The sequence below is a fragment of the Lucilia cuprina genome, chromosome 4, assembly GCF_022045245.1.
Source record: "Lucilia cuprina isolate Lc7/37 chromosome 4, ASM2204524v1, whole genome shotgun sequence".
NCBI classification, from domain to species: domain Eukaryota; kingdom Metazoa; phylum Arthropoda; class Insecta; order Diptera; family Calliphoridae; genus Lucilia; species Lucilia cuprina.
The window spans coordinates 30609922-30624723 of NC_060952.1; the positions used below are offsets into that span (position 1 = coordinate 30609922).

Sequence of the window (14802 nt, forward strand, 5' to 3'; positions counted from 1 at the left end):
AAAGTGGTTAAACAAATATTTAAAAAAATATATTATAAATATATAATGTAAATAAGAAAAAAAATTAATTAATAATTACAAGCAAAACCAGTTTTTATTTTGCGATAATAAATTGTAAAGCAAAAAAAAAAAACACACTCAATTAATAAAAATGAAAAATAATAATAATTAAATTTTATGGTTATAAAATTTAATAAAAAAAAACAACAAAATTTAAACGAATAAATAATGATTATTAAACGTGCTTTTTAAGTAAAGAACAAAGTTTTGTAATTATTAAAGTCTCTTTGAAAAATAATCAAAAAAAAATGTAAAAAACACAAATAAAACATTACAAAGGCGCCTTTGTTAAAATTTATTATTTTTTTTTAGGAAATATAAATAGATTTTTGCTATAGACAACTGAAAGAAAAATAAAGTAATTTTAATGTAAAAATATACTTGAGCTTTGAGTAGGTCATGTTAATAAATTAGTCATCTAGCAACTAAAACATTATAATACAATTAATTTTATAATAAAATTATTTATTTTTTTAACATTTTATTTAAACCCTTTTTTGTAAAATTCTATTTAAATCAAATGACATCTTTTTTTAACCTTCATAATAAAGAAGTTATAAGTTTATATTTTAAAATTCAAGTTAATTAATTTACTGTAATTCTCATTAAGTTTAGATATATTATTTTATAAGTATTCCCACGCAAGCGGTTACAATCAACCTTTGATTGATGTTAATGAATTTTGAAATTTCAAAACCAGAAATTTTACATTTATAGTGATTGATTATTGTAATATTTCAATAGTTTTAGGTAAAAATATTAACAAACAAACTGACCAATCTTAATGTTATAAATAACTTACCCAAAAAGTATAGATATTTATATATAAATTTATTTATTTACCTGAAAAGAAAATAAAAAAATAAAAAACATTAATAAATAATTTTAAAATAAATTTTAATTTAATAATTTAAAAAATTGTAAGATATCAAAATTTTTGTAGAAAAAAAAAACAATTTGAAAAAATGTTTTCCTATAGAATATAGTTGGTAATGAATTGTTTGTATAGAAAATAATTTGCTCTCAATTTTTTCTGTATAAAACTATATGTAAAGAATTGTTTAGTTTAGTAAACAATTTTGAATGAATTTTTCCATATAAAAAACAATCTGTAAAGATTTTTTTCTTTAGTAAACATATTGTAAAGAATATTTCTATTATAGAAAATAATTAATAAAGAATTTTTCGTTTAGAAACAATTTGTAAAGCATTTTTCTACAAAAAAAAAAAAACAATTTGTAATCATTTTTTTCTATAGAAAAGTATTTTCAATAAATTTTTTCTATAGATAACAATTTTTTAAGAATTTTTTTGTATAGAGCTATTTGTAAAGAATTTTTTTCTACAAAAAACTATTTGATTTTTTTTTACAAAAAGTATTTTTAATATTTTATTTCTATTGTAAACAAATTTTTAATAATTTTTTCTATAGAAAATAATTTTAAATGAATTTTTTTTTATAAAAAAAACAATTTTTAATGAATATTTTCTAATAGAAAATAATTGATAATAATTTTTTCCTATAGATTACCGCAGAATTTTTTCTACAGAAAACAATTTGTTAAGATTTTTCTTATAGGAAACTATTTGTTAAGAATTTTTTTCTATAGAAAACTATTTGTAAGGAATTTTTTCTTTAGAAAATAGTTTGTAAAAATTGTTTTATAGAAAATTATTTTCTACGAATTATTTTCTATAGAAAATAATATGCAGAAAATTTTTTGTATAGAAAATAATATGTAAAGAATTTTTTTTCCATAAAAATCTAATTGCAGTGAATTTTTTTCTATAAAAAGTATTTTTAATAATTTTTTTCTATTGAAAACGAATTTTAAATAATTTTTGTCTATAGAAAACAATTTTAAAGGATTTTTTTTTTTTTTAAAACAAATTTTAATAAATATTTTCTAATAGATAATAATTTATAAGAATTTTTTCTATAGAAAATAATTTTTAATAAATTTTTTCTATAGAAAATTATTTTTAATGCATTTTTTTATAGAAAATAATTTTTAATGCATTTTTTCTATAGAAAATAATTTATAATTAATATAGAAAATATTTTTCAATTAATTTTTTTTTCTATAGAAAATAAATTTTAATGAAATTGTTTCTATAGATATACATTTTTAATGAATTTATTTTTCTATAGAAAATAAATAAATAATAAATAAATATATAATAAATAAATCATTTTTTCTTTAGAAAATTATTTTTAATTAGTTTTTTTCTATAGAAAATAATTTTTAATTTATTTTTTTATAGAAAATAATTTTTAATGAATTTTTTTCTATAGAAAATAATTTTTAATGAATTTTATTCTATAGAAAATAATTTTTAGTGATTTTTGTTTCTATAGAAAATAATTTTTAATGATTTTTGTTTCTATAGAAAATAATTAACGATTTTTTTTCTAGAAACTATTTTTTAATTATTTTTTCTATAGAAAACAGTTTTCAATGATTTTTTTTCTTTAGAAAATTATTTTTAATGAGTTTTTTTCTATAGAAGATAATTTATAATGAATTTTTTGTATAGAAAATAATTTTTAATGATTTTTGTTTCTAAAGGAAATAAATTTTAATGGATTTTTTTCTATAGAAAATAAATTTTATTGAATTTTTTTCTATAGAAAATAAATTTTAATGAATTTTTTCTATATAAAATAAATTTTAATGCATTTCTTTTATAGAAAATAAATTTTAATGCATTTCTTCCATAGAAAATAAATTTTAATAAATTTTAGATAATAATTTATAAGAATTTTTTCTATAGAAAATAATTTTTAATAAATTTTTTCTATAGAAAATTATTTTTAATGCATTTTTTTATAGAAAATAAATTTTAATAAATTTTTTCTATAGAAAATAAATTTTAATGATTTTTTTCTATAGAAAATAAATTTTAATGATTTTTTTCTATAGACATACATTTTTAATGATTTTTTTCTATAGACATACATTTTTAATGAATTTTTTACAGAAAATAATTTTTAATGAATGTTTTTCTATAGAAAATAATTTTAATGAATTTTTTTCTATAGAAAATAATTTATTATTAATTTTTTTCTATAGAAAATAATTTTTTCTGTAAAAAATAATTTAATTAATTTTTTTCTCTAGAATATAATTTATAATGAATTTTTTCTATAGAAAATTATTATAATGAATTTGCAATGCATTTTTTTCTTAAAGAAAATAATTTTCAATGAAATTTTTTCTATAGAAAATAATTTTAATGATGTTTTTTTCTATGAATAACTTTTTTTAACAAGAACACACCGGAAGTGTTGCTAAAGTGTTCATTCGCTTTTTAATAACAAACTTAATGAACATCTTTCACCTGCTACCCCCCACTTGTTTTTTTTTTTTTGAGCTTTTAAAACTTAAAATTACATAATTAAAAAACACACTAAATTTTTTTATAAAAACATATGTACATATAAAAATTAGCTTTTTTTTAACAAGACAACTTTTGGTTTAAGATTTATTTATTTTGATTTGGTGTTTCTACATCATAAACTGCTTTTTTTACGACAAGTATTTTTATTTTATTTTTATTTTTTTCAAATTGTTAAATTTTTCTACACACATGCGTCATGCTCATTAATAATAAAACGAAAATGAAAAAAAAAAATACAAAAAAAATCCCAACCAAGAATGTAAAGTCATAAAAAACAAGGTAATTAAGACTTGTTTTCAATTATTTTTTTTATTTCCACAAAAGATACTTTTTTGCAGTTTTTTATCTAAGTTTGTATACAAATTTTTGGAGGAGATTTTTATTTCTTTTTTTGGTTTGTTTTGGTGGGGTACATGTAGATTGTGCAATAAATATTTTAAGTTAATTTAAATGAATTCATTAGAAACCCAAAACCATAATAGAAAAAAATAGAAATAAAACAATATAAATAAATAAAGTAAACTTGTTCTACAACTTGTATATTAATTTTTGCTGCGGATTTTATTCAAGTGAATATTTTTTTTGCGCTTTACCTCGTTGTTATGAAAGTTATGTGTAGTTATTCTATGGAGATTTTTTTTGTTGGATTTTTTCTTCTAGCCAAAAAGCGTAAATAAGATTTAATAAATAAAAGAACAGCAAATAACAAAAGTGCAAAACAAAAAAAAAAAAAAAAGCACACGTTAGTTATTTATTCATAGACAATAAACACTTGTCTTTAATAAATACATAAATAGTTTATAAGAGAGTTACTTATCTGACTGTCAGAGAAGGCAACCTTAAGAAAAAGCAATAAAAAATATTTTAGAATTCTCGAAACAAAGTAAAAGAGTAATAAGCTATTTTAGGGGTCGACAGACGCAGTGTTGTACACTAAGAAAAATATTTCATGAAATTTATTCTACTAAAGACATTAAAATCTTTAACAGCAAATAATTAGCAAAGAATTTTTTATATAGAAAACAATTTGTTATTAATTTTTTTACAAAAACCTATTTTTAAAGATTTTTTTCTATAGAAAACAATTTGTAAGGAATTTTTTATAGAAATTAATTTTCTACGATTTTTTCTAAAGAAATTTGCAAAAAAAAATTTCTACAGAAAACTATTTTTTCTGAAATTTTTTATAGAAAATAATTTGCAATGAATTTTATTCCAGAGAAAATAATTTGAAATGTTTTTTTTATATAGAAAATAATTTGTAAAGAATTTTTCTTTATGGATAATAATTTTTATGAGTTTTTTTCTATAGGAAAAAATTTTTATGAATTGTTTTTATAGAAAATAATTTTTTATAAGTTTTTTTAAATAAAAAATTATTTTCTCTGCATTTTTTTCTATGAAAATAATTTTCTGTGATTTTTTTTAAAGAAAATAATTTTTTGTGATTTTTTTTTAAAGAAAATAATTTTTTGTAATTTTTTTTATAGAAAATAATTTTCTGTGATTTTTTTTCTATAGAAGATAATTTTTTATGATTTTTTTTCTATAGAAAATATTTTTTTTATGATTTTTTCTATGGAAAATATTTTTTTTATGAATTTTTTGTATAGATAATAATTTTCTATGATTTTTTTCTATAGAAAATAATTTTCTTTGAATTGTTTTCTAAAGGAAACAATTTGTAGAAAACAAAATTTCAAATTAATTTTCTACGAATTTTTTCTATAGAAAATAATTTGCACAAATAATTTTCCCATAGAAAACATTTTTTTTTCTATGGAAAACAATTTTTTCTGATTTTTTTTATAGAAAATAATTTTTTATGAATTTTTTCTATAGAAAATAATTTTTTATGAATTTTTTTCTATAAAAAATATTTTTTTAACAATTTTTTTCTATAGAAAACAATTTTCTATGATTTTTTTTATAGAAAAATATTTGCTCTGAATTTTTTCTTATAGAAAAGCATTTTGCTATGATTTTTTTCTTATAAAATAATATTTGAAATGAATTTTTTCTAAAGAAAAAAATGTTTAATTTTTTCTATAGAAAATATTTTGCAAAGAATTTTTTCTATATAAAAAAATGCAAAAAAAAGTTTTCTCTCAGTGTAAATATTTGTAAAATTTTCTCTCAGTGTAAATATTTGCAAAACAAGACAATCGTTCAAAATGTCAGTCATAGACAAGTGTTTATGGAACAAGTATGATCAAGTATTATGTATCAAAATCCAATACGAGTACAACATGTGTCCACAGCAACAGCAGCAGCAGCAACAACAACTATTTTAAGTAGTTTCAAATAAAATTGTAAATAATAGACTTATAAGATTTAGAGAATAAAAAAAACACAAAAAATGTTGTAGGGGTTTTTAATTCGTAATCAACTACATACATATGTGTGAACATGTGCTGCTAGTAGTTCAAATCCATAGAAAACTATTTTTAAGTTTAGTTTGTCATTTCTAACACTATGCTATGTCGTGTTAAGGAATGTCAAATAAATTTATAAAAAAAAACTGTTTATTAATGGAAATTCTTAATAAATTTTAACTAATTTACTAATTATTTGAACAACAACAACAACAAAAAAATGTTTTAATTTTCTTATTAAAAACATTACTCTCATCCGGGTTTAATTGAAAAAAGCCATTTGTTTACGATCTTTCTGAAAGTCTGCTATTAAATCTTAATCTTTTAGAAACGATTTTAAAATATGTAGATTTTTTTCTATTAAAATTCTAATCTTAATATTTGCACATTTTTGTTGTTGTTGGGAGTTTTGGTTTAATATATTTCCTTAATAGAAAAGATAATAACACCCAACATATGTTAAGGCGGCTAAAACCACAGGCTGTTTAAATGGCTGCAGCAAAAATGTTGAAAGAAAACACAGACGTATAGATGGATGGAGAGACATACAGATGTATAGACAGAAGGACGGACATTATATGTATGTATGTATGTTTGCAACTAGTAGGTATGTAAGAGAAATGTTTACTTTCAAAGTGAAAGATTAAAATTAGCCAGAAAGAACCTTTTTGTCTTACATGGTTTTATGCTTTGGTTTTAGTATTAAAGTGTTGCACAGGCTTTTAAGTTTTTCTTTTTTTTTAATTCTTCACAAAACAGCTGCAGCAGTTGCTGCTAAAGACGGCGTTTAATGTTATAGAAAGCTAAAGAAAATATAAAAATATATATATATAGAGACAAATTAAAGTATTTGATCGTAAATAAGTAAAACATTCACTCTCTTATTGACGATGACGACTATGACGATCGTCACCATCATCATCATCGTCCTCAGCATAATAGTAATGTTGACCAACTGTATGAGGAGGATGTGTTTGTTAAGGAGTTTAGTTAGTTGCTCATGATGGTGGTGGTGGCGACCAAGACGAAGACAACAACAATGACTATCAGTAGCCATTAGCAAGTTTTGTAAAAATAATCAACAGCGACACCATCACACTACTTAGTTTTTTTTTTCCAGCTTTAAACTAAATCTAAAAAAGCCGACAAATGTTACTCAAAAACTATTTGGTAAAACAGAGACGTGCCAGGAGTTATTCTGTTTGGAATAGAAAGGGTTCATATTTTTTTCAATAGAAAACATTTTGGGAAACATTGTTTTCAATAGAAAACATTTTAGGACAATTTTTTCTTAAGAAATGATTTTGTGACATTTTTTTCTAAAGAACACATTTTGAAAAATAAATGTTTCTAAAGGAAACAATTTGAATGCAAGGTTTCTATAGAAAACATTTTGGAATATTTTTTTTATTAGAAAACATTTTCAAACAATTTTTTTTTCTATGGAAAATATTTTGAGACAATTTTTTTCCATAAAAAACATTTTGGTACAATTTTTTCCATATAAAATATTTTGGGACAATTTTTTTCCGTAAAAAATATTTTGGGACAATTTTTTCCATAAAAAACATTTTAAAACAAATTTTTTTCTAAAGAAAACATTTTGGGAAAATTTTTTTTTCTACAGAAAATATTTTAGGACAATTTTTTTTCTACAGAAAATATTTTAGAACATTTTAAAAAAAACATTTATTGACAATATTTTTTTGAAAAACATTTTGGAACAATTTGTTTCTGTAACAAAACATTTTAGGACATTTGACAACATCTTGGGACAATTCTTTTTCTATAGAATTCATTTTGGAACGATTTTTTTTCTACAGAAAACAATTTTACAAGAATTTGAAACATTTTGGGACAAAATGTTTTTTTCTATAGAAAACGTTTTGGGACAAAATGTTTTTTTCTATAGAAAACGTTTTGGGAAATGTTTTTTTTTAACATTTTGGGACAATTTTTATTCAATCGAGAACATTTTTGAACATATTATTTGCTGTAGAAAACTTTTTGAGACAATTAGTTTCTTTTAAGAAAACATTTTGAATCATATTTTAAACATTTTGGGACAAGTCTTTTTTTCTATAAAAAAACATTTTTGGACAAACTGTTTTCTATTGAAAATATTTTTGAACATATTATTTTTTATAGAAAACATTTTGAAATGAATTTGAAACATTTTGGGACACATTTTTTTCTATAGAAAATTTTTTGGGACAATTTTTATTCAATCGAGAACATATTTGAACATATTATTTTCTAAAGAAAACTTTTTGGAACAATTTATTGTTTTTTTAATATAACATTTTGAAACAAATTTGAATCATTTTGTGACATGTTTTTTTTTCTATAAAAAACATTTTGGGACAAACTTTTTTCTATCGAAATAATTTTTCAAGAAATTATTTTCTATAGAACATTTTTGGATAAATTGTTTCTTTAAGGAAAACATCTTGAAACGCATTTCAAACATTTTTAGACAAATTTTTTCTATAAAAAACTTTTTGGGACACATTTTTTTCTATAGAAAATATTTTGGGGCAAATTATTTTCTATAGAAAACATTTTGGGACAATTTCTTTCTATTAAGAAAATATTTTGAAATGCATTTGAAACTTTTTGGAACAATTTTTTTCTATAGAAAACTTTTTGGGACACATTTTTTTCTATACAAAACATTTTGGGAAACATTTTTTTTTCTATAGAAAACATTTTGAAAGAAATTTTTTATCTACAGAAAACATTTTTTGACACATTCTGTTCTATTGAAAACATTTTTAGCGCAACAACTTAAAATGCTCCTTTTTAGAAAATCTTAGAACTACAACTCTGTTTAACAACTTAAAAGCCAAAGGCCTTGTAAGAATATCAAACGTTTTTTCAACATTATTTACTGTAAAATAGGGAGAAAAAGAAGATGAAATGGCAAAGAAAAAATCAGCAAAAAAAAAAAAAAAAGAAAATAAGACATACAAGTAAATACGGTTGAAAAGTGATGTTGTTGTCCACTTTACTATCAATTGGTTGTTGTGTTATAGTTGCAATCAACTAATGTAATGTAATTCAAACATACAAAGTGTGTGTGTGTGTAAATTTTCTTTTTTTGTAATGGTCACTCCATTATACTACAACAAAAGATCAAACCATTTTGTTTTGCAAAAAGCTCTACAACACAACCATAACAAAAAAAAAAAACATTAACAATAATGAAGAAAACAAATTGAAATCTATAATAAAAATCCAAAAAGAATACTTTAACAGCAGCAGCAGCAAAAAAATTCCATCAACTCTAAACTATTAAAATAAAAAAAAAATAAAAATAAATAACATTTGCTTTCATTGTTTATTACAAACAGAGCGTATCCGTTGGAAAATGCTATGAATAAATAAAAAAAAATATGATTTCAAATCTTAAGACTGAAACTGAAAACTTTATTAAAACTACAAAAACAACAATGAACTCTTATAGAAATAAAAAACTATTAAAAAATAAATATAGTAACTCATCGTAATCAACTGGGTTCTTTTTGTCCGAAAGAAGAAAAAACAAAGATTGTATGAAATATCATTTTGAATGCAACTGTGTAATAAATACACTTAGAAAAAAAAACATGATTTTTTCTTTAAGAAATTTCCTAACAGATTGTATTACAATTACACAAATACAAATATAATTAACAACGAAAAAATTTATTAGAAACACAAAAAAAATGTAATTAATTGTTTTCAATTTGAGGTTTTTGATGAAAAATAAAATAAATAAACTTTTTATTAAATCATAAACTTTTTATGATTTTTTTATGTAGAAATTTATTTGTAAAGAATTTATTTTTTTTTTTTTTTTTTTTTGGAAAGTAATTTCTAATGATTTTTTTCCGTATAAAATGATTTGTAAAGGATTTTTTTCTATAGAAAATATTTTTTTTAAGATTTTTTCTAAAGAAAATAATTTTTAAAATTTTTTTCTAAAGAAAATCATTTTTATGAATTTTTTCTATAGAAAATTGTTTGCAAAAAAGTTTTTTCTATAGCAAATATTTTTTACTGAACTTTTTTTTCTATACAAAATAATTTTTAAGAATTATTTTCTATACAAAAAAAATTTCAGTGAATTTTTTTTTTAAAGAAAATAATTAATTAATTTCTTCTAAAGAAAATAATTTTGAATTAATTTGTTTCTAAATAAAACATTAAAAAAAATGTCTATAGAAAATAATTTTTAATGAATTTTGTTGTATAGAATATAATTTTTTATGAATTTCTTTCTACAGCAAATAATTTTCTGTAGAAAATTATTTTTAATTTATTTTCTTCTACAGAAAATATTTTCAAATTCATTTTTTTCTACAAAAATGTCTAAAGAATTTTTGTCGATGAATTTTTCTTTTTTTTTTTTTTTTTTGAATAGAAAATAATTTTAAAAAATTTTCTCTAAGGAAAATTATTTTTTGTTGACATGGATGTCAATGTTGTTCGTGCAAAATTTAAATTTTTGTATTTAATTATTTTTGTATTTAAATATGGGAGGTGCCAAGCCCCCCTTGTTAAAGTCCGCCAATTTCACTCTCAAATATTTAGATGGTTGTTAAAAGTCATCGTGCAAAATTTTAAGATTCTAACTCCAACAGTTTTCCAGATAAACTAATTTGAGTATGAAATTCCTATGGGAAGTGCCACGCCCCCTATTTCTAGTCAGCCAAGTTTTTTTTTGCGTAAATATTCGTGCCGATATTAAAGTGGCTCCGAAAAAGAATTGAGGACTCTAGTTGTTATACTTTTTCCGATATACTAATTTAAGTTTTGTTTATATGGGAGGTACCACGCCTATTTTATCTAGGCTGCTTATTTTGTCAACATATGTTTATATGGATGCCAAAGCTGTTCGTACATTTGGGAACTCTAGCTATTGTAGTTTCTGTATTTGGGCGTGGCACCTCGCCTACTTGAATTTCCATAACAAACAGTAGCCTATAGTTCCTTCCAGACATACCGGAAGACACTGTGAAAATTTCAAGAAAATAGGTTCAGCCGTTTAGCCGACAACATATACACATAGCAAACATATACACATATTCATACAAATACACATTCATTTTTATATGTCTAAAGAATTTTTTTCTATAGAATATATTTTTTTCAATGTTTTTTTATAGAAAATGATTTTTAATGAATTTTTTTTTCATAGAAAATAATTTTTAAAGAATATTTTTCTAAAGAAAATTATTTATATTTTTTTATATATATAAAAAATACTTTATAATGCTTTTCTTCAGTAGAAACTGTTTTTTAAATAATTTTATCACAAAATTTCTTTCAATGCATTCTTTGTGTTTTTTTTTTTCTTTTCTAAATTAAAACTTTGTTCTTTAGCTTACAATTCATTATAAAGAAAAATAAACAAAGAATTATTTATATTTTTTTTAATGAAAAATAAGACGGGTGTCAATATTCTTGTTTTCATTTTTGATAATTTTTTTTTTTGAAATTTCCATATTTTTATAATAAAATACAAATAAATTTGCATTGATTACTATTTCTAGAATTCTTATCTTCATTTTAACATATTTATTTATTTGTTTTATAAAAAATGCTAAAATCCATCTGAACTGTAAATAATAGAATCTTTAGTTTTTATGAAAAATATATATAAATATTCTGGCTTTAGATGCAAAAAGATTTAAGTTTCTTTTTTATTAAGATTATATTTGAAAGCTTTATTTGTTGTGTTTGCAATATTTTTAAAATTTTTCTTTTTAGTTCTAAAGTTATTATAAAGTAAGTAGAGTTATTAAAGAGTTAAGCATTTGTTAAAAATGTTACTTAGCGCCTTTTGTAAATAATTCATTGGTATGCATTTGAATGGAATTTTTTTCCTCATATAGAAATATTTTAATGTTTTCTTCTTCATATCAGTTTAAAGCTAACAATATGCAATTTGTTATATTTGCAAAAAAAACGCATAATTGGATAAATTAACAACGACAACAATGAACAGAAAACAATAACAAAAACTTTAGAACGGAAATGATTTGTTTTTAAAATTTACATTTTACGAATAATAAAAAAATTATGTAAACAAAATAAATTTCAAGATAAATTTAAATTCCAAAATGAAATTGTAAATATAAATCTGTACAATATTTCTTTAAGTGTTGAAGTATTTCTCAAATACTAGTTGCTTATACGCAGGTATATGTATAAATTTTATTCTTTACACATAATCGACATGTACATATCTTTATTACTACATCTTAATAAGAAAATAAGAAAAATCCTAAAAAAACAAATAAAATGAAAAACCAAATTAAGAAAAATCTATGTGATCTCTCAACTTTAACTAAAATAATTTATTTTATTTAAACACATTTTTTAGTTGTTTTTTTTAGATTTATCTAAAAGACTTGTATGTATTTTTCAATTTCAAGTTTATTTTGTAATAATTATCAAAATGATTAAAAGTTTGTTTTTATAGTTTTTGTTGTTTTGGTTTTTATCTATTAAGATAAAACTTAAGAAAAAATTTTAGTTAAAGAAATCTGGTGTAAACCTTTTTTTACCGATTTCCACTATCAACTTATTTTCTTAATAATTTGTTAAAAAAACACGAGACTAAAAAACTCTTGATATGTATATGACTTAATTAATACTTATAACAGGTAAACGAAAAGTTGTGATGGTTTTTGTTTAGAAAAAAAATTATCTAAAAAAACTGTAGGCGAACTTGTTGATGTCAATACCTCTTAATTAATTTTTTAATTCAAAGAAATTTGAAACCATTTTTTAATTATCAATAAAAATATTAAAATATTTTTATTGATAATTTTTCTATGAGTTTTTAATAATTTATAATAAATTTTTTTTTAAAAAAATAATTTTCAATAATTTTTTTTCTAAAGAAAACAATTTCCAATGAATTTTTTCTAAAAGAAAACAATTTCTTTAATATTTTCCCATAAATTGATCTTTAAACATTTATCTATTCCAACACGTGATCAGTAGTTATATGATCTCTAACAAATTAAGTTATTTTTTTTTATAAAATGTTTTTAACGAATTGTTCTTAAACAGTTTCCCCACTATATCTAATAGATTCTGTACACATTTCTAGAATAAGAATGTGTCATAATAATTTCTATATATTTCTTTTTCTTTTATTCAAGCATAATAGATGTCTCCCGTCACTAAATGAGTGATGTGAGAGAATAAAAGTGAAATTTTATTTTTAAAATATTTAATAGAATTTTTGTGGTAGATTTTAACAAAATATCAGCAATTAATTGGTGAAAAAAATAAATTTTTTGTTTTTAATTTCTAAGGTAAATATCAAGGTCGAACTGTGTATATTTTTAAATTATATTTGGTTTGTATAAATATATATTAAAGAAAAATTAATAGAAATTTTGTTTATAAACAAAATTATTGCGGATCAGACTATTTGTCCCAAATAATAACAGACTACTTGACTAGATAACAGTTCATGGAAAGAGTTGCTCTAGACTTAAAAAACTTTTCTATTGAAAAAATTGATCTAGCCAACAAAACTATTCTCTTAAATAACGTTTCTTAAGTCCCGACACCATTGCCATAAAATAAGCTGATCTAAAGCAAACAACTTCTTTAGAGAATAAGCTGTAACAGAGCAACTATTTCTGCACAACTCTGTTACAGATAACTTTTCTACAGAAAAAGTAGCTCTGTTAAAGGCAACTTTCCTACAGAAAAAGTAGCTCTGTTACAGACAACTTTTCTATAGTAAAAGTTGCTCTGTTAGAGACAACTTTTCTACAGAAAAAGTAGCTCTGTTAGAGACAACTTTCCTACAGAAAAAGTTGCTCTGTTACAGACAACTTTTCTATAGTAAAAGTTGCTCTGTTAGGGACAACTTTTCTACAGAAAAAGTAGCTCTGTTAGAGACAACATTCCTACAGAAAAAGTTGCTCGGTTACGGACAACTTTTCTGCAGAAAAAGTTGCTCTATAACAGACAATTTTTCTACAGAAAAAGTTGCTCTCTTACAGACAACTTTTCTATAGAAAAAGTTGCCCTGTTAGAGACAACTTTTCTATAGAAAAAGTTGCCCTGTTAGAGACAACTTTTCTATAGAAAAAGTTAGAGACAACTTTTCTACAGAAAAAGTTGCTCTGTTAGAGACAACTTTTCTACAGAAAAAGTTGCTCTGTTAGAGACAACTTTTCTACAGAAAAAGTTGCTCTGTTAGAGACAACTTTTCTACAGAAAAAGTTGCTCTGTTAGAGACAACTTTACTACAGAAAAAGTTGCTCTGTTAGAGACAACTTTTCTACAGAAAAAGTTGCTCTGTTAGAGACAACTTCTCTACAGAAAAAGTTGCTCTGTTAGAGACATCTTTTCTAAAGAAAAAGTCGCTCTGTTAGAGACAACTTTTCTATAGAAAAAGTTGTTCTGTTACAGACAACTTTTCTATAGAAAAACTTGTTCCAAATCAGAAAAAACTTTTCGTGTCTGTTGCTTTAGCGATAGAGAAAGTAATACGGAATTCTCTCCCAACCACTAAAGTATACATTCTAAATCGCCCCTATTTGTATTTCCTGTACATTAAACATTATGTTTTGCTCTAATTATTTCATGTTCTTTTATATACCTATAAACTTCCGTTTTGAAAATTGTGTCTTATGTCTTGTTTTTATTACTAATTTTATAGTCTTAAATATGGTTTCTTCTTTGCCTGTTATTTGTTTTAATTTATTTTGATTGAATAATTATTTTATAAATATTTTTTTGTATGTTTATTAATTATTTAAAATTCATACCAAGTTTTTGAAAAAAACAAAATACAACATAACAAAATTTAAAAACTAAATATTACCATATGTGTAGGCAGCTCACGTACAAGGTCTTCAAATATGGTAGTTTTTTCTTCAGTTTTTCTACTATGATTTTTTTTTGTGTTATTTTTGTTGAAAAACGTTATTATAGATTTTAATAGCCA

The 14802-nt window shown here is 21.3% G+C and overlaps 1 long non-coding RNA gene across 1 annotated transcript in view; it reads right to left on the reverse strand.

The window, feature by feature from the left end:
• Positions 1-362: 362 nt before the first annotated feature.
• LOC124419446 overlaps positions 363-14802 on the reverse strand; it is a 35645-nt gene continuing 21205 nt past the window's right edge. Inside the window, exon 3 of the long non-coding RNA XR_006940611.1 lies at positions 363-903. This is a non-coding gene — a long non-coding RNA (uncharacterized LOC124419446). The remainder of the gene's footprint in view (positions 904-14802) is intronic.